The 26,270-nt window shown below is 37.2% G+C and overlaps 1 pseudogene; it reads left to right on the top strand.

Annotated features, from left to right (window-relative positions):
- Positions 1-4,346: 4,346 nt before the first annotated feature.
- On the top strand, positions 4,347-6,012 carry LOC119535388 (annotated as a pseudogene).
- Positions 6,013-26,270: the final 20,258 nt, after the last annotated feature.

The following is a 26,270-nucleotide window of genomic DNA, read 5'->3' as shown; positions in this document are numbered from 1 at the left end:
CCTAAATTATGACAGGCTTTCCCAGGACTAGTTTCTAAATAGGCTTAACAATCTTCATCTTTTCCCAAATAAAAATTGCTAGTGATCTGTTGACAAATAAACACATTCCTCATAGCACACTCATTTGCTGAGTTTTTAACATTCACCAAGATGGCAATATTAATTCAGAATGATTAAACACAAAGCTCAAGTATGAAAATGTGTTTCCTCTAGAATCTTATTTTCAAATATGAATGTTATAGAACATTACTGAACTAGATTATACGCAGGTTGAGTTCTAACTTAACTTTGAGAGAAAACTCAAGCTCTAGATATAAACATATTTAAATGTAGGAATTTAACTGGTTTATGTAACATTTATTACTCTGGTATTTTTAGGTTTTGGAGATATTCGGAATGCCTCAATTCAATTTACTGGTTTTGGGAACTTGGACAGGTGGTTTAATCTCCATCCTCTGTTTTCACTTTTGAACTAGGAATAATAATGTTAATCATCTCATACAGTTGTTGTAAAGCTAAAATCTACGAAGAACAGTGACAAGCACAGACAAACAGTTAAATAGGAAGTTGTTTGCTAGCAGAACTAGGAAGAAAGTATTAAGGTTTGTGCACATTAATTACAATATTAAAATTGACATGTTTAAGAATATTTTCCTGTTTAAAAAATTACAAAGATGCTTATCAGAATGATATAAATATACTGTAGAAGATCCTGAAATTGTAAATGTTTTCACATTTTAGAATTTTAAACTGAATAAAGAAACTGATTGAAGGCAAGAATTAGTAAATCAAACTTAGGTTCTGTGATTTGTAAATTTTTGCCTATAGCATTGGGAATTATCTCTGAGATAGGGTTGTATGCATACAAGACATCATCAACAGTGCCCTCCTCTAAAGACCAAACTTTAAGGACGACACAATAGCTGAGAAAGGACAGTGGAAACAATTAGGAGAAGCTGAGACTTGGATCACGTGCATATTGGGCAGGCAGTGTTACTGGCCCACCTTCTGTAGACTCAACTATCTGATGACATCTGACTTATAACAAATGGCATATTTTTTTGTGCTGCCTTGGAGGGTCCCTCAGGTTCATCCATTTGTAGCAGAAAAACTTCTTAAACTATTACCTGTTTTGGCTGTTAGATAAGAAGAGTATATCAGAAAATATTCCCATGGAAAATATGGTGTCCCAAATAGATCTGAATTTGAATCTTACCATTTATTATCTGTTATCTTGGGCAAGTGGCTTAATCGTTCTAAGCCTGTTTTCTCCTTTTTAAAAGGGGATAACAATACTAACTCACTGAGTTTTGGTGAAGGTCAAATGAAGTGATTTATTTATACAAGCACTTAACATGAATTTTGATATATATTATGTACTCAGTGTAAGTTAGTCATTATTTTTATTGTTTATATATGGAATCTGCTAATATGCATATGTACTTTCTATTTTCTCTTATGAAATATGGTAGTGATTTCTGAATTCTCTCTGTTAATATAAAAAATTTCAGAAATATTTCTCTCTCTCCCTACCTCAAACTGTGTAGCTGAAGAGACATATACTTAAGGATAAGAATTAAATAGCTGAGCATGAGAGTTTTTTATTCCCACTTCCTCAGTTGTCATAGTGACTTTAGCGTATTAAGATTCATTTTCAATGCAATTTTATTGAGATATTCACACACCAAATAGCCCATCCACAGTACACAAGCAATAGCTCACAGTATCATCATATTATTGCGCATTCATACTAAGATTCATTTTTGATGAAGTTCTGTTTCTTTACATTTTTCACTATAATTTGTCTCCATCCTTTCCCTCATTTTCCCTGCCTCTGAGTTCTCTGAGCTGACCATAATATGAAATTGAAATGCATTATAAAAATGTTTCTCACATGCTTTATTTTTCCAACTTTTAAAAATCAATTAAGTTTAATCTATTTTAACTGGATTGTTAGCAGGGTTTTTCCTTTCCATTGGGCCAGGCCCTTAAGTGAAAAATATTTTCCACATCTTGAATACAAGATGCAAAATAATTTCCCAGTGGTAAGTAATTCTTTGCCTTTATTTTTAAGTGAAAATCTGTATTGATTTTAAGTAGGAAGCTTCCCATGTTTTCATAGCATGATTCAGAAGGAAAAATAAGCACTATTTTATCATTTATAACACACCTTTATGTCTCAGGATCATTTTCAAAACACAATATTTTTACTAAAATATAGCACAAGAGTTCTCCCCATCAAAGGGCACTTTTGTACTAACTCCTAGGCTTCAAGCAGGTAAACTTCATTATCTGCATGTTGAATAATGCCTCCCTGAAAGCAACGTATTTAGCCTACTGACTCTTCAAAATAAAGTCACCATATTCTGAGAGTCCATTATTTTATGATACCTTGAAACATGCATATACAGTTTGAAGTATACGCATTGGATCAAATGGCTTAATAAATACATTACCAGCTCTTGTTTGAGCCCCATCACTTGCCTCTAGAAGTGTTTGCCTGCATAGTTAACTGGATATTATTGAAGGAAATCATGCAAAAAGCTGTTTCAGATTTAAATTCACAGATATTAATAGTCACATACTAAAAATATATATTCAGTCTTGCCCAGAAAACCTACTATGTTTCTTTGATAAGCTCACTTTTCTGCACCCCAAGAAGAGTTTCACGTTTCTTCTATTATCAAACCTCCATCATCCTATCTTCCAGATTCACTCTAACAGATGATCTGTATTATTCTCCATTGAGAAATGGAAGACATTAAACTAAAACTTTTTCATCTTACCATTAGCAAGCCTGTAGAGGTACCTGAAAGCAACATGTTTAACCTCCTGACTCCTCAAAATAAAGTCGCCATATTCTATAGCAAACCTGTAGGTGTACCTGCATAACAGACAATTGATCTTCTTCCCAATTGTGACAATTAGGCAAAGCCCCACAGCCACTTCCTTCTATTAAAGGAAAATCCATATACTCAGGACCCACTCTACTCTTCCCTTTCCAGTAACTGAAACTTATTTCATCTCCTCTCTTTCTAGTATCTACAACTTTCCCTCTGTACTGAATCATTCCAGTGAGCACACAGGTATGCTTTAAAATAGGCCATATTATAAATGCCCTTCATTGAACTTGCATAAGCTTTTAGTTACAATTTCAATTCTCTGATAATTTTCATAGAAAAAAGTTGTCTATATTTTCACACTTTCCAATCACTCTTAATGCATTTCAATCTGGCATCTACCTCCATCACTCATCAAGGTCACCAATAACCTTCATGTTGCAAACCCAATGGATTGTTCTCCCTTCTCATATATTAAACCTTTCAGTAATCACTGACATGGTTGTCCCCCTTTCTTGAAACTCCATTTGTTTTAGTTTCTTTGACACCATACTTTCCTGACCTTCCTCTTAACTTTGTGGTTTCTTACTCAAGTTCTTAATTTTGGTGCTCTTTATGATTCAGTCCTAGGTCTTCTTACAAACAAAACAAAACAAAACAAAACACTTTAGGTGGTGTCATCCACACTGTTGTTTCTGAATGACAGAACATCTAACTCACAGATTTTTATTGCCAGCTCAAGTCTTTGGACTGAGTTGCATTGCATCTATCTACTTGCCTGCTGGGCATTTGCACTTGAAAGTCTCGCAGACCCCTCCTCCTAAGTTTTCACCAACTTCCAGTTTTCCAGAAATCAATAAATGGCATGACTATCTCTCCAGCTATTAAAACCAGACACCCAAAAGGTGTCCTATATTCCACACTCAGAACTAAGCACAGTGCCTGATACATAGTGTCTGCTTCCTAAGAACACAACATTTATTCAGATAATTCAAATCGAACAATCATTTAACAAATGATGTTCAGGTGATAAGCGATAAGTAAACTTCTAAAGTAGCATCCAAGGTCTTTCTTATTTACTAGTTTATTTATTAAAAATATTTGATTGCCAACCAAGTACAGTGACTTAAAAAGGAGATTTTCCATATTAGATTGTATGAGGAACACTTTACATATTTACACATTTCTTCCTCCTCATCTGCTGCCAGATTTATCTTGAGCTCTAGTACAAACCCACAATTTCCTCTTATGAAACGTTCCAAAGGCTGCTTTGTATGTTATCCTGGAGCCCTCTTATTGGTAATATCACTACTAAATACATTCTACTATTCCATATACATTATGTTTCATCAAGTCAAAGATGCTTATGCTTTTCACATTTAACGTCTTTGAAATTCAGATGTATCTCATAAACAATAGGGCCCATAATCGCTGTTCTTCAGGAAGCAGTCATGACATGACTGTCATTGTCTGCCCATGTGTGAACTTGGAATTTGTTCCTGGTGCATGACTGAGCATCTGGAATCACTAATAGATCAGGCAATTGTGTCATTGAGGAAGGATTATGATTTCTATTGTTTGACTGAAAATCATTTGCTGACAGCATCTGGTAAAATAAAGTAAGTGCCATCATCAAATGTTGTATAAGGTGTTAAAGATTTAAAAGAAAATCCCAGAAATAATGAAGAATCCTTTTAAGAAGCATGGCATGGTCACAGTTTTGATGTCACAGGAAGGGGGTGATGTTGTATGGAAAAACACAAACTTGGACAACTTTGAGTCTAATTTTAATTTAGAAGAGTTGAACTTTAAGTGAGATGCTTTAGGAGTACAATGATCAACTTATTTCACTCATAGTTTCCTTTTCACATATGCACCAACCAGTTAAGGAACTAAAAGAGCTCTTTAATAAGTATAAAATAAAATTTCAAAATATTGGACAAACATTGGTCAGAGTTTAATTTATAGTATCTTTCAATCTGTTAGGGATACACAAAATAATAATGCATCTAAAATTTAAAGATTCTATTATGTTTCAATGAAACATGACAAGTCACTACTTGATACATTTTATAAGATTCTTTTAAAACTGAGATTCCAAAGAAAGACATTTACACCCTCATGAATTGGCATAGATATATTGCATTTAAAATTCAGCTATTAAGACTGTAAGAAAAGGACAGGGTGAAAGTGGTCAGCCAGGTGACCCGGTTAGGACAGTGCATGAGGCACAAGGTTACAGCAGAGTCCTGGACCAGCAGGGCTGAGGGACATGAGAAGGCTGAGAAATGAAACCTGAAGAGGAAACTGCACTCAGGTGGGGAAGCCTTGCCAACTTTGGACAGGGCAGGCTCTCAGACAAGATAGCAGGGGTGAAGCTGATGCTCAACTCCAACAGCTACCTCTGGAGGTCCTGACCATCATATCATCACCTTCTTCATGGGCACGTCCACCATTCTCTGTCTATTCCGCTAAAAAGAAGCTCATCCAGGAGCAAGTGGTCAACAGTCAAATCTTTTTTCCAAGCAGAATACTCAGGTAAAAGGGAATATACATTCCCAAACAGTACTTCTTGACATGAGAACATTACTTCAACAACCTAGAGTATGAATTAAAACAAATAAACTATCAAAACAAACAAAAAAAACTGAAAAGAAGGTAATGCTACATCTCCTATGACTGATTCCACTATGCTCACAGACATGATGAAAGAAAATGTTTACATATGTCCTCCCTGTATTCTTATTGATGGAAGGATTGACATGACATTCTCAGGCTTTGCCACAAGGTCCCATTTCCATCAATCCTCCCTTATAAGTTTATGCTATAGCAAGAAATCTAACTAGTCATGTTGGCTGCATCCTGGATGAGTTCTGCATTTTGGTACTTCCTCAATATATTTAGGCTTTGGAGCATTTGCTCTCCGATTCTGGGCCAAAATAATACTGCTGACTTATCATGAATCATGCAGAAATAAATGACTTAAGAAGAAATGGCCATGCCTGTAAACAACAGCAAAGCTTTCAAGACAGAATGAAAAGTTTTGGAGCCAACAGATCACCAGTGGGTACGAGGTGATGTCCAAGAGCTCATGGCCAAAGCTCTCCACTTTGAAGTCATGTTCAAAAAGGAATTACAGACTTCTAATTTTTTACAGACCAAGCAGAGATGAACTGTGTCCAGAATTTAAAGTAGTATTTAACATTGTAACTTTCACTGAACTGGAGCCTCTCAGAATAAAAAGGAGGATGCATGAGCTGTGGCATGTAGCAAGGATGGTCTAAACTGGGTTCCCTTTATGTTTGAAGTTAGAAGAATTGAATGTGTGCTGGGTGACTTACAGAGAAAGAACTATTTTAAAAATGTTCTGGTGACTAGTAATGAAAGTTAGAGAAAGGGAGAAACTTCAAGTTAGTGATAATATATAAAAATTTAGGAAATAATCTTTGGAAGAAGCATTATCAATTGTAACTCATAATTATGTACAACCACAGTAAATTCCTGTTTTCTTGGGTTGCAAAAACCCAGCATTTTCACCTTTAATTTTTTGTGCTAGTATTTTTATAGCTTTCTCTATAAAGAGTACATTTCATTTCTGAAAACTTAGAAATTATGGAAGAGCAAACTGAATCTCCCTGTATTGTTCATTTTGAGGCTACAGAATAACATAGAGAGCAAATGTGTGAAAAATGTATTCAAGTAAACTCTTTTCAAAGTGAATATCCAGGAGTAGGACAGACTTAACAAACCTTCCATATTTCTTAATACTGTCCATTGAGAATCAGTGAATCTGAGACACTGCTGGATTCTCAAGTGCCTTTGGGATCATCAAAGACAGGTTAAATAATGTGAAGGGCTGAACTGGAGTTAGATTATATCAAATCCATTGAAAACTCAATGGTTCTGTTCTGTGTTTGGCTATTCATTTGAACTGCAGATCTCATTTCCTGGTTTTTCTGGATAAAAGAGCAATTACATATCATTGTAAGAAGGGAGAGAGGGCAATTGTGGTCAGATATGAAGATAAGCATTGCTCAGAAATAATTCTGTCTGGATTAAATGCCCCAGGAATGTGGCAGGGTGCCATTTCTCTACCACGAAGTGGCAGTAATTTGCATGTTGAGTGCTGTAATCAAGAACAAACAACTCTTGACTCTACAAATTAAATCATCCTGCTTTCTCTTCTTAAAAAAAAGAAAAAAATGTAAGAAGAGGAAAATACATCAAAGCAAAACTATAAGTAATACAGCTCAGATTAAGAAAGATCGATATACTACAAACCAAGTTCATTAGCCAGCTATGAAAAGAGTCACAGATTTTGGAAAAACAATGTTGATGTTCTTCATGCACTTCATGAAAATATGTAAATGCTTAAAAATTTATGATCAATTAATTTAAGACAAAAAATATTATCAGCCTTTACTACAATGGCAGTTGTTAAGTTCTCATTTGGTTCTATGTGTTATTGATTGAAGAGATATGCAAACTCTATTGATTGGTGAACCTAGTAAGGTATTTAGAATCAAATTTTAAATAATTCTAAATTTTATTGTTGTTCTGTATGGATATTGCAGCTATTATAAATTATATTTTTGTATACAATTGAAAGGTATTATTACCTGTACAGGCTACTTTTCTATTTGCTCATAGCTTTCAAAAGTTTGCAATTTTTTTTTACTTCTTAAAATTCCTTTCAAGTTTTATAGGAAGGAAATTTATAGTTATTGAAACCACATCTGTTGGTTCTAGAAACAATAGCCTTTTAATAGCATACCCTTATGCAGCTAATAAAACAAAGCGTCTATAGCTGTTACAGAACTTCTTTCTCTCTTTTGAAAAGCTTCATGCATTTGTCACTGTCTCATGATAACAAATAAAAGTAACCTATGAAAAAAGAGTAAATAAAAATAAATAAAAGCAATTTATGTAAAATGAGTAAATAAAAGTGAGAATTAAAATATAAGGAGTTTTACTCTATATGATTTTTGTAATGAGAAGTTTACGTACTGAGAGGGTGAATGTCTTCTGCCTGAAAAAGAGCCAGAGATAAGTTCTAATAAAGTTCTAAAATCAAATAAACCATTATTTTGTTGTTTTTTTTTTTCCATCTCTATTCCTATTGAGAAACTTAATCTAAGGTAGAGAAATATGAAATGACTGTAGGTTAATAGCATTGCAAATAGAAGACAGGTAGTATGAAAGTTTCCTTTAATAAAGCCAGAGCCAAGACATTCTGATGATTCTATCTTGTCTTTCTCTATAGTGAGCACACAGGGCTTGGCTTTCAAAAGCTGTCTTTCATAAGTCATCAGGAAGCAACCTTAAATCTCCAATCCCTGCTGTGCATTTTGCATATTTTCTGGCAAATTCTCTGACATTTCCTTCAATTCCCAGAGTTAGAAGGAATCACAGTCCCCTCACTTCTAAAAATCTCTTTCTCTCAGGCAGTTTTTGTGGTTCTTTTGTCTCAAGTCTTAGGACAGTGATTCTCAGCTCTGGCTGCCCATTGAAATCACCTGGCAATTCTAGATTTTTCTAGATATTTTGATATAATTAGTCTGGATGTAATTTGAATGTCAGGATTTTTAAATGTTTTCATATAATTCAAATGTTCATCCAGGGTTACAGACCACTCAGCCCAATTTTTATGAGATTCATTGTTATTCTTCAGACCCTGCGGGTAGTTCTTAGACGTGTCTGCACATGTAAAGAGACTCAAGGACACAGGATACTGCTTACAGTAGATTCAATATCATCCACTATGTGCCTGAGATATTAGGGGAGGCATACAAATAAATCCAATGACTAGAGGTCTTTGATTATGAAATAAAAATTTTGCCCACAAATCTTACTATAAGGGGGAAAGTGAAAAGCTAAGTACACGTGAGCTGACAGCTTGTCTGCATCAGTATACCTGTGGTCACCCCAGTCTGGGAGGAGGCAATATTGGAGGCCAGAGCAATAAATCATGTGGTTACTGTGCTTAGTTCTTTTTTCTGCCCTCCACAGCTCCTCTGAATGAATGAAACACAGTGACCGGTGTAATGGCCTAGGTCCCATTTTGGGGAAGGCTATGTTGTTAGGGACCAAGCTCTAGGGACTTGATCAGTGATTCAAGAAGCCTTTGGGGAGAAGGAAAGGACTCAAGCCAGATGGTGCTTAAGAAAAAAATCTGAAGCTCTTTCATATAAATCAACCAATTAATATGCTAAGTCACAAAAGGTAAGTCATGAAACTGCTCTTTCCCACTTCCAAAGCTGTCCTTTTCTGAAGATTCTTCTCTCTTGAAGCTGTTCTTAGTTGTTTTAATTTTTCCCCACCAGTGTAATTTTTGAATACAGAAATAAAATGAGTAAATATAAAACATAAACGGGCCATTATTGGTGCCCTGCTCTGGTGACAGGAACAAAAGTTTGGAATCTGCTGTTCAACTGGTGCAAACTGTTCAACATTGAATAATATATACCACCTCTATAAGTATTTATTTCCTTATCTGTATAACTGGGTAGATACTAACTTCTCCAGAGTTGGTTTAAGGATTGAATGCAGTAGTGGGTATACAGCAAAAACTCACAGTTTGAAAGAATTTATGCTCATCTTAGTTCAAGAAATATCCAGACAAGTCTTTACAGAATTGGTGAAGAGGACTCACCAGAAAGTAGAAAGCAAACAACATTTTTTTTCTCTCTCTATTTTCCCTAAGGAGAAATCTCAGAACCTGTACTTCCATTCCTAACCATAGCCCCATTCTAGCACATTATCTGTGTTTAAGAAGGGAGAAAAATCCCACTTTTTCTCATAATATAAACAAACACATTGGTCAGTGTCATTTTGTTGTTTTGTTTTAGTGAATGAACCCATCCTTGATTTTACCTGAGATTTGGGAAATTAGAATGCTTTTGCATTCAAGTTAACATTGAATGTTATGAAAGTGGGTAAACATCATTTTGTGTTTACCTTATACAGATAAGGTAAAACCACCATTAATGGTTTTACTTATCAAAAATAAGAAGTTTGCAGTGTGGGATAATTTAAATGATTCCTTTTGAAGTTGATTCTGTCCTAATTTTAGCCAGTAAGTCACAAAGGAAAGTGTACTAGAGACTGTCTCAGAAAATTTTCCTCATTCACTGTGTTAATAGACTAGCCAAGTAAAATAAATGTTATCATGTCAATAGATACTGATAAAATTCGATATACACTCATGATCAAAACTCTCAGGAAATTAGGTACAAAGGCAAACTTCCTTAACCTGAAAAAGGGTGTCTACAAAAAAATCTATACCCAACATCTTACTTAATAGTGAAAGACTAAATACTTTCTCCTTAAGATCAGGAATAAGCTAAGGATATCTTCTCTTTCACTCCTATTCAACATTGTACTACTGGTCCTAGAAAGTGTGAAAAGAAAAAAAATTAAAATAAAAGACATACACATTGGAAAGGAAGAAATAATGCTGTCCCCATTCACAGACAACATAGTTGTCTATGTAGAAAATCCAAAGAAAACTGCAAGAAAGTTCCTATGATCAGTGAGTTTAGCAAGGTTGTAGAATACAAGGCCAACATAAAAGTATCAATCATATTTGTATATACAAACAATGAAATTGAAATTTACAGAATATGTCATTTAAAATAGCTCTAAAAATTCACAGCTATACACATAACACCATGGGCAAGATCACTGTGCTCAAAGCTACAAAATGTTGATGAAAGAAATCAAAGGAGACCTAAATAAATGGAGAGATGTGTTCATGTATTGGAAGACTCATTATAATTAAGAAGTTAATTTTCCCTAAATTGATCTGTAGATTAATATTATCCCAATCAAAATCACAGTATAATTTATTTGTAGATATAGTCAAGCTGATTGTAAAATTTATATGGAAAAACAAATATACTAGGATAGACAAAGTGATTTTCAAAAAGAGCAAAGATGAAGTACTCACACCACTTATTTCAAGACTGACTGTTGAACTACAGTTATCAAGAGATTGTGGTATTAGTAAAGAGATAGATGCCCAGATGAACAGAACAGAGCATGCAAAATTAAACTCACAGATATTATGTATTATTTCTTTTCCCAAGGTGAAGGGCAGTTCAATGGAGAAAGGATATATTTTTCAACAAATGATGCTGGGACAACTGCACATACAAAAAAACATATATATCAACCTATATCTCAGTACAAAACAAAATGGATCATAAACTTAAATATTAAACATAAAACTGTAAAACTCGAGAAAACGTAGGTGAAAGTATTTATAACCTTGGATTAGGCAAAGAATTCTTATATAAAACAACAAAAGCATAACCCATAAGAGAAAGAATTGATTAGTTGGACTTTAGCAAAATTAATTTTTTCCTTGAAAAAGAACGAAAAATATCCACAGATTGGGGTAAAAATTTGCAAACTGGCCGACATAGGAATTGTACCTGAAACATAAATTGTTTAGACTCAACTTGAAAAAGAAATAACTCAATTTGAAAAAAAAAAAAAAGGTGAAAGACCAAAACAGACTCTTAATAGATTTTTCATCAAAGAAGATATACAGATGGCAAATAAGCACATGAAAACATGCTCAAGGACATCAGTCATTAGGGAAATGCAAACAAAAAACATAATGTGATACCACTAAACACCTAGGAGAACAGCTAAAATTAAAAACAAAACAAAACAAGACCAAAACATCTATAATGTCATTTGCTAGTGCATTTTGCTTGAGGCAATGCAAAATGATACAGTGACCCTGGAAATAGTTTGCCATTTTTAATAAGCATACACTTATCATATGACCCAGCAATCCCAATTTTAGGTATTTATCCTTGAATAATGATTCTCAACTGTAGGTGATGTTGCACCCCAGGGCATACTGGCAAAGTCTCAAGATATTTTTGATTGTCACAAATGGGGTTGCTACTGGCATCTAGTTAATAGAGTTCAAGGATGCTGCTAAATATCCTACACCCACGACCACTCTCCACTATAAAGAATTATCCAGTAAAACATATCAACACTGTTGAGAAATCCCGCCCTATGGAAATGAAAACATATGTTCACACAAAACTGCATAAAAATAGCAGCATTATTCATAATTGCCCTAAACAAGAAATAATCCAAATGCTTTTCAATGGGTGAGTGGAAAAACAAATGGTGGTATGTCCAGACAATGGAATACTACTAAGCAATAAAAAGGACTGAATTACTGATATGAAACAGCATGAATGATCTCAAATACATTATGTTAAGTGAAGGATGCCAATCTGAAAAGATTCTATAATGTCTGATTCCATTGTTGTGACACCCTCTTATGGGAAAAACTATAGGGACAGAGAAAAATCAGTGTTTGACAGAGATTAGGGATAAGAGAGTGTTCAACTACAGATGAGAAACATGAGAGAATTTTGGAGTTAATGGAATTGTTTGGTACCATGTTTTTGATAGTGGTTATACCAATCTATGAATATGTTCAAACTCATAGACAGTACACAACAACAAATAAAATACACTGAATATAAACTAAAAAATAAATGCTTTAATAAAGCATGCAGAGCTTTAAAAAATTGGCAGAGGATGTAAAAATTTTATAATGAAACTTAAAAAAATACACTCCTTAATGAGGTATTGTGGTGGTTACAAGAATTGACTGGTGCAAGGATAACTGGTTCAAATCATAGCTCTGGCACTAGTTAATGCTGTGACCCTCGACAACTCATCTCTCTGAACCTCAGTTTTCTCATTCGTAAAGTGGAAACGATAATAGTTTCTACTTCATTGCTTTTTGTAGGGCTTAAATGAGTTAATATGTGGCAAAACACTTAGAAGATAGCCTGAAGGATTGGAATCACACAACAAAAACTAGACATTTTTATTATAAATGGTACACAGTTTTTATATAATATATGTTTTATTATTAATCATGTTTTTAAAACTAGAAGAATTTGAAAGACGTATGTAATGTAACAATACTTCTAGTCAAATGTCACAGTAATTTTTGCTAAAATTTTAATAAAGAACATATCATGTTGGAAATTTTTGAATAAATTATACCCTATACAGTTTTGTATCTTAATTATTTTTTCGTTGATAAGCTTTTCATGAAATCTGCCAACTTCGTGCTGATTTAAACTCTGAATTTTCCACTTACCATAACATGAATACTTTTCCATTGCAGTAAGCTTACATCTGAAACACACTTGCAAATAACTTGATATGGTGGATAATTTATTTAACTGATAGTCCACTCCTGAAAATTTCAGTCATTTTCAGGTTTTAAGAAACTCTCATTTCAACTCTACTCTGCAGAATTAGATTTATCACTAGGTTGAATCCTTTGGCTATTTTCCCTTCTAGTCCTGCTCAAGATATTTTATCAACATCTTTTTCAAAAATCAAAGCTTGGTCGGTTTGCAGTTGTTAAGATATTGAATATCCCTAGCACAAATTCCCATGAGCTCAAAGTAAATCTACACTTAAAATTGAGAATACAAAATTACAAAATTAACTTTTTAAGGAGAAGCTATATTTTAACTATATTTTCCAAATAAACAAAGCAACACATCTCAATTCTATCTTCTCTGAAGAATAAATTTGTAACTTTATCTTAAGAAAGCAATCTCAGGCTCTGTGCTCTGCTCATTCACCTTTGATTCCCAGGTCTCCAGACTAGACAGCCATGGAAGATGAGTCACCGGCTCTGAAAGTGGATTCTTCTTTCCAGGAGATAGCATCACTTTCATTATTTCCAGTGGCACAGGTCAGGTCTCCACCATGAATCCTTAGAAGATGTATGTCAAAACAATTTTAACTCACGTCATTGGCTAAGATATGAGTTTTCAAGGTGTCTGACCTGTACACTTTAAAATTGTGTTACCTAAGAAGAAAAACTCAGTACCCTCTATGACATGTATTTTATGCCCTCAAATAAACATATTCAAAATCAGGGACATTATTTATTCATTTTATATCTCTGAAACATGTATAATGTCATGCATTTGGCAGGTACTCAAACATTAGTTAAATAAATGCCTAGTAGAGGTATTATTAAAGAAGAGATATATGTAAATATGGTAAAGGCATAGATTTCTTACATAAATAAAGTTTGAATAGTAATCTTCTAAACTTAAAACTTCCTTTTGCTGTATGGTGGAAATATGATCATAATAACCAAACAATGAAGGAGTTGTTCAAATAATCCAGCGTCTTTCATTTCTCTCACTTGTGGGTGAAATGTAATACCACTGTTGCTCTATCTTAATCAAAATGAAAAATATATTAAAACTTCCCAAAACAAGTGCTAAACAGCAAGGAAAATATACTAACTTGAGGAGATAAGTTATTCATTACCCCCATTAAGTGAAATGTCTGATTTCTCATGTAAAGAATTTCTAAAGCTCTCATTTGCTCTTGTGCCATTTTTAAATTTGTAATTTAGGTATTACATAAATCCTATAAACTTTACAGTCTGACATAATTATTTCTCCTGCAATCCTCAAGGTAACAGCCCCAGCCTCTAATTTAGTTAAAACATTACAAAGAAAGGAGGAAACCAGATGGATAAGTACAAAATAATTCTTGCATTATATAAGCATTTACTGTTTTTGATAGGGTTTAGGTAGCTTCCAAAACTCTCAGTGGGGAATAATAATCATTTTGGGTGAATCTGGCAATCAAAAATAAATGTCTTAATGTCTCTTATCAATTTGCTAAGTGATCGAATGATAGGGACAATCATGAAAACTGAGATGGAACATGTTGGGAAGCATAAAACTATAAATTTACAGCTAGGCTTAAGTTAGCTAAGAGATTGATCACCCACTTGTTAATGTGGGAGAAAAATACACAGGGTATATCGATTTACCTTAGCGTGGGTAGTTTGATGTGCTGTATTATGTTAGAACTACTCTACTTGACCTCTGTTCACTGATGCATTAAAAATGTGGCGTATTGTAGTTCTTTAGAAAGCAGACTCAATGCATTTCAACCCCATGCTGGTTGTTTCTCAAACCATGCATGGATAAATTATACGCATCTCTTACTTTTAAAGAAAGGGAAAAATGGGGGGAGGAGACACATTTCTCATGGATTAGCACCCTCTGATCTATTTTTGCAACTAAACTAATACAAATTCAGTAGACCATTTTTTTTTCAGGGTTGAAATGAAAAATATTTTATGTCTGTGTTTTTAATGTTGAACAGATATGAAGAAAATAAACAGAGACATCTTAGCAAACCAAGTAATAGCTTTAGTAAATGTTGCACCATATGTGTATAAAACCAATGTTTCTTGAAAAAGTATCTTTGAGATGATTCTGGAGTGTTTCTAAAATCACATTTACTATTAAATACATATTGACTACATATAACTTTCAAACAATAAAAGACTTTAATAATTCACTCTCTACATGTAATAAATCAGAAAAACAAAGTAGAGGTTGAGTTGAATTTTTCAGCTATAATAAATATTGTGGAAGGGGAAAGAAGCATCTACATTAGATAGATATATCAAATTCAATGTGTGTTTGAGTAGAGAGAGACTTGTTTTTATGCGTGGAATCTAGGATTTGGGGGGAATCACTATCTTCTTTAGAAAGGTTCACATAAATTCTATATCAGGTTATCAGAGAACATAAACAAAAATAAGTCTTTTCATTTAATTTTAATGCAAAAAATAGACATCTTGGTATGTCAAGCTATCCTGGTAAAGAAATCAATGGCAGGTTGTTTCGATATTTCCTTAGGCAGGTCTTCTAGGAGAGCTCTTTAAGAGGATAATTTGATATAATTTTTATCCGTGATCATTTTGTAGAGTAAATTGAGGGCCAGCTATTTGAAAACCCAGAATAAAAGCCAGTCTATAACAGAGCATCAAGTTTCAGGTTGCTAGTTTACTTTTACAATGCTCATTACAGTGCTCATTACAAGATATAAGAGCAGTGCAAATTTACTGCCTTTCATCTCCAATTCTTCATCAATGAGAGCAGAAATGAAATAGGCTGTTATATAGTGCTTACTATGTAAATTATTATATCCCCATATCAGAGATGAGGAAACAGGGAAAAGTTAAATAATTTGCTTCACAGCACTCACTAATAAACAGCAGAGATTAGATTTAAGCCTGGCAGTCGGCCTTCAGAGCCCACTCTATTGGTTCCTTTGGCATACTGCTTTTTCACAAGTAGCTACCTTATTTCTGACCTCTCTTCCTCCTTTATATTTGAAAAATAAATGCTCCAAACATTTCATCTCAGTGGTATGCAAATGCAGGATGATAGAAGCAAAATAACCCATGTGTGAGAGAATTTAAAAACACTAATAAAAGTAGATAACAGCCTTCTTCCTTTAATTAACAGCATGCAACAGCATGTCTATGTATCATCAGTCCTACTATACTTCTCAAAACAATTTGTTTTGGTCTAAATTCTAATCTAATTCTATGATGGTTGTTGGATTTACTAATATATTTGCAAGTTTCATTTTTTGTTAATTATCTTTTAATAAAATTGTATTTTGCATGGAAGTTTATTGAAATTCACTGTCCTTATACATTTACACTCTGGTCCAACATGCACATACACACAAACTCAACAACATGCATTTGTTTCTGGACTAAGTTTCCACTGGTTCAGAATCGTTCAAGTTCATTCTGGGTGCAGACCTTTATATATTCTTATATTTAAGGTGCATTCTAAATAAAGTGAAAGCACAGTGATTGTAAAAATGAAGAAAAACAACTTGAGTTACTTTAATTCTGTCATTCTGTGTAAAAATTGGGTTTTATGTATATTTAAAATTTTAAAAAGTGAATCAGATTGCAAATGTCAAGGAGTAATTTTTAGGGGGATAAAATATGCATTTGAAATAATATAAGAAAATACCATTGAATATCCTTAAAGTTGAAATTTGTTGTCTGGTTTCAAATTAAAGACTGGCTTAAAATAATGATTATTATAGGTTATTCAAGCTTATTACTAGGTATGCTTTTGCCACATAAATCTGGGAGGTGTTAAAAAATGATTGGTTTTGGGTAACAGATATGTTAGGTAGGCCTCTGTTTAAATCAAAAGGGAGAGAAGGAGAATTCAGCTTTAGGCTCCAAGGAGGCCAAGAGGCAACTTTCATTTGTCCTGCATCAGGTTCATCTAATACCCAAAGGAGACACAAGTGGTATACCTCAGCTGCACTGGATGGGAGGTCAGTGCCGCACTGCCCTGTCCCCCAAGATCGGCCCCCTGGGTCTGTCTGCAAAAAACGTTGGTGATAACATTGCCAAGACAACTGTTGACCGGAAGAGTCTAAGGATTAAGGTGAAACTGACCATGCAGAACTTCTGCTTCCCCCCTGATCATCAAAGTCCTCAAGGAACCACCTGGAGACAGAAAAAAGCAAAAAATATTAAGCACAGTGAAAATATCACTTTTGATGAGATTGCCAACATTGCCCAACAGATAGGACACTGATCTTTAGCCAGAGAACTCACTAAAACCATTCGAGTTTCTGGGGACTTGCCCAGCAAGTTAAGAATGACAAAGAGAAATATTTCAATAATGGGTCATTTGGCAACCAGTAAAAAAAAAAGGGGTGGTGGGTGTGCGTGAAATGTAGAAGTGACATGCTATCTAACAGCTTCTATCATTTTGGAACATTTCCATCCTTTTCCCTCTTTTCTTCATGATTAAAGCAGCTCATTGAGACTGAAATTATTATTCGAGAGATACGATTTAAAATGTTTGATTTTCTCAGATGACCTTGTTTCAAGGCTTGGAATATGATGAATTCTTCCTAGTTTGGATTAATAACATTAAATCACATCTTTAAATTAGCACTTAGACTATAAAGGACTGTAAGAAAGGAATAAGTTTCGTTTTCACATAGAGACAGCATGGAATAAGGGAAATGGAGGCAAAACCAGTTTAAACAAGCCCCAGACAAAGAGAAGAGAGAATCTGCCTGATGTAAAGAGACATGAGGTAGTATCAGAGGCGGGAACTCACAGCAAAAAAATAAAAATTTGGGGGGGGGGGCATTGGCTAATCAGTTCAAAATCTCAATAATGAGCTAGTTGGCTCTCTGGGATTGGCTGTACAAATTAAAATCTCAAAAGATGAATTAGTTAGTGTTCTCGGATAGGCTGTAACCTCTGTAGTACCCAGTCAATGGGGAAACAGGGGAGGGACTTGCGAATTAGGAGTAGGAGATTTAAACATCGCCATTCTCTTCCTCTGGGGCGCCAGCCTTCCGCGTGTTTGGCTGGACGCCCCATCTTGCAAGATCGTAAATAAATTCTTTTCTCCTCCAGAACCGAGAGAGCGTTTATTCCCTTACAGGTACCGCTTTATTTCCGACAACTTGGGGGCTCGTCCGGGATCCAAAGCTTCGGAGGGGGACCCCCGAGGTGGACAAAGGGAAGGCGCGCCCCGCTGATTGAGCGGTCTCGGACTCCGCCATTGGGGGCCCATCTCCGGCAGCTAAAGGGCCCGAGACCAGACGCTTGGATCTGCCGGTTGTGGATGAGAAAAGGGGGAAAGGGCTTGCCTCTGTTTGACCAGGCAACTCCGTGCACGGACCAAGGTAAGGAAAGTAATATATTGCCTTGGTGGTCGGGAATTCCTGATGAGTCTGGAGCTGCTTGTGTGTGACTGAGACGTGCGACATACTGCACGAAGCGAGTGCGGAGTCTCAATCTGCGGTTCCCTTCTCCCGCGAGGGAAAGGGCCAGAGACAGACGAAGCGAAAGGAACTGAGAGAAAGAAGCCCAGACAAGACTCAGGATGGGAAATAGAGGCAGTTGGCCGGCCGGGGAAGAAGAAAAGGGGGCACCTATAGAGTCCCTCGGGGACATCCCTCCAGATAGCCCACTAGGTAGGATGTTAAATATTGGACCGATAGCGATCGGACCAAGGGAAAGGACAAAAAGAAAATGATTAAATACTGTTGTTACATTTGGACTGAAGAAAGCATTTCACCACCAGACGTATTCTGGCCAAAGTATGGGTCAGAGGAGGACTGGCTCTGTGCCAACCTTGTAATTTATGTTAATGAGAAGAAACCCTTTTCTAAGGAGGAGTCTGATTATGCCACGTGCTGGCTAAAGAACAAAAAAACTCCCCTTTACCTTGTGAAAGATAAAAACCCAAACTTGGAAGATGAGTTGGTAGAATCTAAACCCTGGGACCCCTTATTAAGCCTTCCTCCTCCCTACTATTCCCCTCCTCCCCCAGGGCAGAGATTGTTAGAGTCTGAGGACCTAATAAGGTCCGCACAGGTTCCAGGGGAATCAGGAGGCCCATCGGCGCCAACTGCCCCACCAGATATGACCCATCAATGGTTGAGGAAAGAATTAACACAGTGCAAAAAGGATGTACAGAATTTTCCATTTCCAAAAACTCTTGAAGGAAAGAGAGTAAGGGAACATCACCCCGTTAAATCCCTTTACCCCTTGAGGGAGGTGCCTATGGGGCCAAAGGAAGTCGGGTATGTAAATGCCCCATTAACGAGTGCAGAAGTAAGAAATTTTAAGAAGGAGATGAAATTGCTAATAGAGGACCCAATGGGGCTGGCTGAGCAAATAGATCAGTTCCTAGGCTCTAGCCTATACACGTGGTCTGAACTTATGTCCATATTAAACATCCTCTTTACAAAAGAGGAGAGAGGAATGATAAGAGGGGCTGCTATGAAAGAATGGGAAAGGCAACACCCGCCAGGGCAAGGGGTGATGGCAGCAGAGCAAAAATTTCCAAATACTGACCCTGATTGGGATAATAATGATAAAGAGGATAGGGCACAAATGAAGGATCTCAGAGACCTCATTGTAGAGGGAATAAAATTGGCGGTACCCAAATCTCAAAATTTGGATAAGGCCTTTGAGGTAAATCAAGAGAAAGATGAGTCTCCCTCTGCTTATCTACAAAGATTGAGAGAACAAGTAAGGAAATATTCAGGTATGAACCCTGATGACCCTATAGCCCAGGGAATGTTAAAGGTCAGCTATGTGAAGGGATCTTGGCCTGATATTCGGAAAAAGATTCAGAAAATAGATGGATGGATGAATAAGCCACTGGAGGAGTTATTAAGGGAAGCACAGAAAGTATTTGTAAGAAGGGAGGACGAAAAACAAAAGCAGCAGGCTAAAGTCATGATAGCCACTGTTGACCACTTGGTCAAGAAAAGATTAGAAACAGGAAATGGGGGATGCAGACAGAGGCGAGATAGGGGAGGGGGCTGGGCTGATTTAAAAAAAGGAGCAAGGAAAATGCAGAACTCTGCAGGGTGTTATCATTGTGAAAAGCCTGGCCATTTCAAAAGGGAGTGCCCAGACTTACAGAAGGAGGGTCGAGTTATACCGCTAATGAATTTTGAAGACTAGGAGAGTCAGAGGCTCCTCATCTCAGAAGCCCACCGGGAGCCTTTAGTAAATTTAAAGGTGGGCCCATATCAAGAGGAAATTACATTCTTGGTAGACACTGGAGCAGCTTGCTCCTCTGTAAATCATCTTCCAAAGGGGGCCAGGCTCTCTGGCAGTTCCCTCACCGTCACAGGGGTAAAAGGGGAGGGATTTAAAGTTCCCATTCTTGAACCTACTAACATTTGTTGGGAAAATAATCAAATCATAGCTCCCTTGTTGCACATCCCAGAAGCTGGGAGTAATTTATTAGGAAGAGACCTAATAATACCTATGGGAGTGGATTTAGAGGTAAGGAATGGACGGATTGAGGTTTTGGCCCTGCTCACTGAAGAAGATGAAAGAGACATTAAGGAGGAGGTATGGGTAAAAGAAGGAAACAGGGGAGGGTTGCAAATTCCCCCAATTAAAATCAAGTTAAAAAAGGAAGGGGAGGTCGTGTGCCAGAAACAATATCCTATTCCTCTTAAAGGAAGACAGGGACTCCAACCCATCATTGAGGGTCTCCTTCGGGATGGACTCTTGGAAACCTGTATGTCCTCTTTTAATACTCCCATTCTCCCCATTCAGAAACCAGATGGTAGCTGGAGAATGGTGCAGGATCTAAGGGCCATTAATAAAATTGTCCAGGTTCGACACCCTGTAGTTCCTAATCCTTACACTCTCCTGAGTAAAATTCCCTTCCATCATAAGTGGTTTAGTGTAGTAGATTTAAAGGATGCCTTCTGGGCCTGTCCCCTTGATCCAGAAAGTAGAGACCTGTTTGCCTTTGAGTGGGAAGATCCCTTCAATGGGCGAAAGCAGCAATACAGATGGACGGTCTTACCTCAGGGTTTCACGGAGTCCCCCAATCTCTTTGGGCAAGAGTTAGAGAGGGTACTGGAAAAATTTCCAGTCCCACCTGAAATCACCCTTCTGCAATATGTAGATGATCTATTAATATCAGGTAAAGAAAGGCAAGTGGTGGCTCAAGCTACGAAAAATCTACTGAACTTTTTAGGGGAACAAGGATTAAGGGTATCTAAAAGTAAACTGCAATTTGTAGCAAGGGAAGTTAAGTACCTAGGCCACCTCATAAGTGAAGGAAAAAGAAAAATCCATCCAGAAAGAATCCAGGCCATAGTAGAGTTGCCTCTTCCTCAAACAAAAAGAGAGCTAAGAAAATTCCTGGGATTGGTAGGGTACTGTAGATTGTGGATAGATTCTTTTGCATCTCGAACTAAAGAGCTATACCAAAAATTACTAGAGGAAGAGCCTGACAAGATAGAATGGGAGGAAGTGGAAATAAAGGCATTAAATGAACTCAAGCAGGCACTGGTGCAAGCTCCTGTTCTAGCACTTCCTTCCCTCGAAAAACCCTTTCACCTGTTTGTTACAGTAGATAAGGGAACAGCTTTGGGGGTCCTAACCCAAATCTGGGGAGGCCAAAGAAGGCCGGTGGCTTTCCTTTCGAAGGTTTTAGATCCAGTCTCTAGGGGGTGGCCTGGGTGTGTTCAAGCCATTGCAGCAACTGCCCTTTTAGTAGAAGAAAGCAGGAAATTAACCTTTGGAGGGGCATTAGTAGTTAGTACTCCTCATCAAGTGAGAACTATTCTGTCTCAAAGGGCAGGGAAATGGTTAACTGATTCTCGAATCTTAAAATATGAAGCAATCCTAATGGAAAAAGATGATTTGGTCTTAACAACAGATCATAGCCTAAACCCGGCCTCCTTCCTCTGGAAGGGGCCTGAGCAAGTAGAGACCCCTGAGCATGACTGTTTAGACCTAATTGAATACCAAACTCGAGTCCGACCAGAAGCTAGCCGATTGCCCAATAAGTGGTCAGCTCAAACTTGTGAATTGTATGCACTAAATCAAGCCCTCAAATTATTAGAAGGAAAGGATGGTACAATATACACTGACTCTAAGTATGCCTTTGGGGTAGTCCACACCTTTGGAAAGATCTGGGAAGAAAGGGGATTAATCAATAGCAAAGGAAAAGAACTGGTTCATGGGGAATTGGTGAAACAAGTATTAACCAATCTACTCTTACCTAGAGAAATATCAGTGGTGCATATAAATGGACACCAGAAGGGACCTACTTTTGAGGCAAAAGGCAATAGGTTGGCTGATGAAAAGGCTAAGGAGGCCTCTCTCTACCCCCCTTTAAAAATAATGATCCTAATACCCTCTATCCCTAAGGAATTTGGGGTCCCTACATTCTCTGCCAAAGAAGTAAAAGAGTTGAAACAGTTAGGAGCAACCTTAAATGATCAGGGGAAATGGTTTCTCCCAGATGGCAGACAAATGTTAAATAAACAAATAATGAGGGAGATATTAGCAGTCCTACACCAGGGGAGTCATTGGGGGGTACAAGCCATGTGTGATGTAGTACTTAGACAATTTGGATGTGTAGGCCTTTATACAGTTGCTAAACAAATCTGTGAGCGGTGCATAATTTGTCAAAAAATTAATAAAAAGGTTTTAAGAAAACAGGTACAAGGGGGAAGAGAGCCGGGCCTGAGACCATTCCAGAGCATTCAAGTTGATTACACTGAAATGCCACCAATCGGTCGTTTAAAATATATTTTGGTAATTGTCGACCACCTCACTGGATGGGTGGAAGCCTACCCTCTATCCTCAGCTACAGCATTGGGAACTTCTAAAGTTATCCTTGAACAAATCATTCCCCGTTATGGGTTAGTGGAAAATATAGACTCTGATAATGGCAGTCACTTTACCTCCCGTGTGTTGCAAAATGTCATGAGAAGCCTGGGTGTCACTTGGGACTTCCACACTCCCTGGCATCCACCATCCTCTGGGAGAGTGGAAAGAATGAATCAAACCATAAAGAAACATCTTTCTAAATTAGTTTTGGAAACAAAGTTACCTTGGATCAAGTGCTTACCTATAGCTCTACTAAGAATCAGGACTGCCCCTAGAAAAGAACTGGGAATTTCCCCTTATGAAATGCTTTTTGGTTTGCCTTTCCCCAGGTGGACTGGAGAGCTCCCCTCCCTAGACACAAAAGATCTTTTTCTTAAGAATTATATACTGGCCTTGTCTTCTACTTTATCATCTCTCAGGCACCGTGGACTGCTGGCTCAGACCCCGCCTCTTGAATTTGCTGCCCATCGACATCAGCCTGGCAGCTGGGTTCTGATCCAGTCGTGGAAAGAATCCAAACTTCAACCGATCTGGGAAGGACCCTATCAGGTCTTGCTGACAACTGAGACGGCAGTCCGAACGGCAGAAAGAGGCTGGACTCATTACACACGAGTGAAGGGACTGGTGCCTGAACCAGACGATAAGTATCCAGCAACTCAACCTGAATCCTGGAAAGTGACTCCTACCTCAGATCCCCTAAGGATCACTTTAAATAGGCAACAGTTGAAAGAACATACTAGGAGGGAGGAAGGGCTGGATTAAACCCTATGTTTGCATTGTGCTCTGTGTATAGCTTAATGATGAAATTGCTTATACTGATCATAATGTTCTATATTCAAGGAGTAACAGGTTCTGCTAAGCTGGTTATAAGTGTAGTCAAAGGCTTAAAGTCTCAAACTGTACAATTTGATGTTTGTCAAGTAATGAGCTGTAAAAATCTAAAACGTCAGCAACAACTGAGTGAGGAATATAAGCATTTATGTAAGCAGACTGTTCAAATAGAAAGCAAGATTGTTGGGGGGCGAACATTTGAGAGTATAACTTATGAGACACCTAACCCCTGTTATTCTTGGAACACTGCGTGGTGGACCACACAGTATGAGGGATGGGTCTTACCCAGGTTGGAGGAAAAACCATTAAGGGAAACTTGGCTGGAATTTAACTCTCCAGTTCAAATTGACCCCAAGGTCATTAGAACACTTAAGGCCAAAGACTTAAAGCAAACCACAGAAATAGAGACAGGTTATGGAAATACAAATGCCTGGGTAGAATGGGGCAAACATACCATCCAGAGTCTAAACAGAAGTGACTGTTATGCTTGTACAACCAAACAACCCACTGTTCAGATTATGCCCTTCCCCTTGGGGATGAAAAAGCATGAAAGGGAGTTTAAATGTATAACACTCCTCTTTCAAAATGCTACTCCTGGTGAAAGTTGTAGTACGTTGTCCTCCCTTTTCCCTCCAGTCCAGGAGGGAAGTGTCAAAGCCATACCAGATTCTCACCTTGGTCCCGGAAACCACTCTGCCTGTCTCTCCAGATGGGAAGAAGGGCTCCAGGATCTTGGTACCATGGCTCTGTGTACACAGGTGTGGAATGTGAGCAAGGATAGTACTGGCAACTTCTCCAGCCTAACTATACCCCGAGCAGACCTCTGGTGGTACTGTGGGAAGGGCATCCTCTGGGCAACACTACCTGAAAGGTGGGGAGGAACCTGTGCTCTGGTTCAATTGGCTATCTCATTTACCCTGGCATTTGAAAGTAATAAAAAAGTACCAACCCAAGGCAAAGGAGAAAAGAAAAATGTACAAAGTGTACCTAGTTCCTTCAATAAAAAAATGTTTGTAGATAGTATAGGGGTTCCCCAGAAAGTTCCTAATGAGTTTAAAGCTAAAAATCAAGTAGCTGCAGAATTTAAATCGTCCTTATTCTGGTGGGTCACCATCAATAAAAATGTCAATCATCAGCTAAAATTTATCAACTATACCAGGGATGTCATTAAAGAAATAGCAGAACAGTTAGATGCCACTAGCCGAATGGCATGGGAAAACAGAATGGCCCTAGACATGATGCTAGCTGAAAAAGGAGGCGTCTGTGCTATAGTTGGGGGAAATTGTCGCACATTCATCCCCTATAATACCGCGCCTAATGGAACTATCACCAAAGCCCTACAAGGCTTAACAGCCTTATTTCAGAAACTAGAAAAGAATTCTAGCATTAACAACCCACTCATAGAATGGTTGGAAAATTGGTTCGAGAAATGGAAAGGAATTGCAACATCTATTTTAATTTTCCTTATCATTCCAGCCAAAATGTTTATAACAGCTGGGTGCTACATAATCCCGTGTGCTCAAAGGCTAGTTCAAAAACCCATCAAAACCACTAGAATCAAAAATAAAAAAGATCCGTATAATGAGGAATGTGAAAAAGCCCTTAGCAAATTTGAGAATCTAAAATGTGAAAACTAAAAGTGTTTAAAAAAGAAAGAGGAGGGAATCTGTAAGAAAGGAATAAGTTTCGTTTTCACATAGAGACAGCATGGAATAAGGGAAATGGAGGCAAAACCAGTTTAAACAAGCCCCAGACAAAGAGAAGAGAGAATCTGCCTGATGTAAAGAGACATGAGGTAGTATCAGAGGCGGGAACTCACAGCAAAAAAATAAAAATTTGGGGGGGGGGGCATTGGCTAATCAGTTCAAAATCTCAATAATGAGCTAGTTGGCTCTCTGGGATTGGCTGTACAAATTAAAATCTCAAAAGATGAATTAGTTAGTGTTCTCGGATAGGCTGTAACCTCTGTAGTACCCAGTCAATGGGGAAACAGGGGAGGGACTTGCGAATTAGGAGTAGGAGATTTAAACATCGCCATTCTCTTCCTCTGGGGCGCCAGCCTTCCGCGTGTTTGGCTGGACGCCCCATCTTGCAAGATCGTAAATAAATTCTTTTCTCCTCCAGAACCGAGAGAGCGTTTATTCCCTTACAGGTACCGCTTTATTTCCGACAGGACTAATTCAGACTCCCTGCATGGGCTATGCTTCTTGGAGTTCAAGTGAATGCAAAGCCTTGCTTATATGAAGCATCCAATTTGCTCAAGATTATAAATATAAATAGCTTTGTATAATTTCATACATGGACCTCTCAGTCTGGAGTTCTATTGGACAGCCATTATACTAAAATTTTGACTTGTCTTTGAAATTTGAGAGGAGCCATTGGGTAACTAATTCTGAATCATTCATTCTGTGAAAATGCCATTTTAAAAAGTTGAATTAAAAATACTAACCCCTAATAAAGGTCACTGGTGATTGGAATTTATTTATCTAACATATTATTAATGAAAATAATCTGCCTTGTGGAATCCTGTGATCTCAAAGGAGTCTTTGTGA

The sequence above is a fragment of the Choloepus didactylus genome, chromosome 5 (genome assembly GCF_015220235.1).
Source record: "Choloepus didactylus isolate mChoDid1 chromosome 5, mChoDid1.pri, whole genome shotgun sequence".
Taxonomy (NCBI): domain Eukaryota; kingdom Metazoa; phylum Chordata; class Mammalia; order Pilosa; family Megalonychidae; genus Choloepus; species Choloepus didactylus.
Note: the sequence above shows the minus strand (reverse complement) of the source record. Positions and strands in the feature narration are given on the sequence as shown.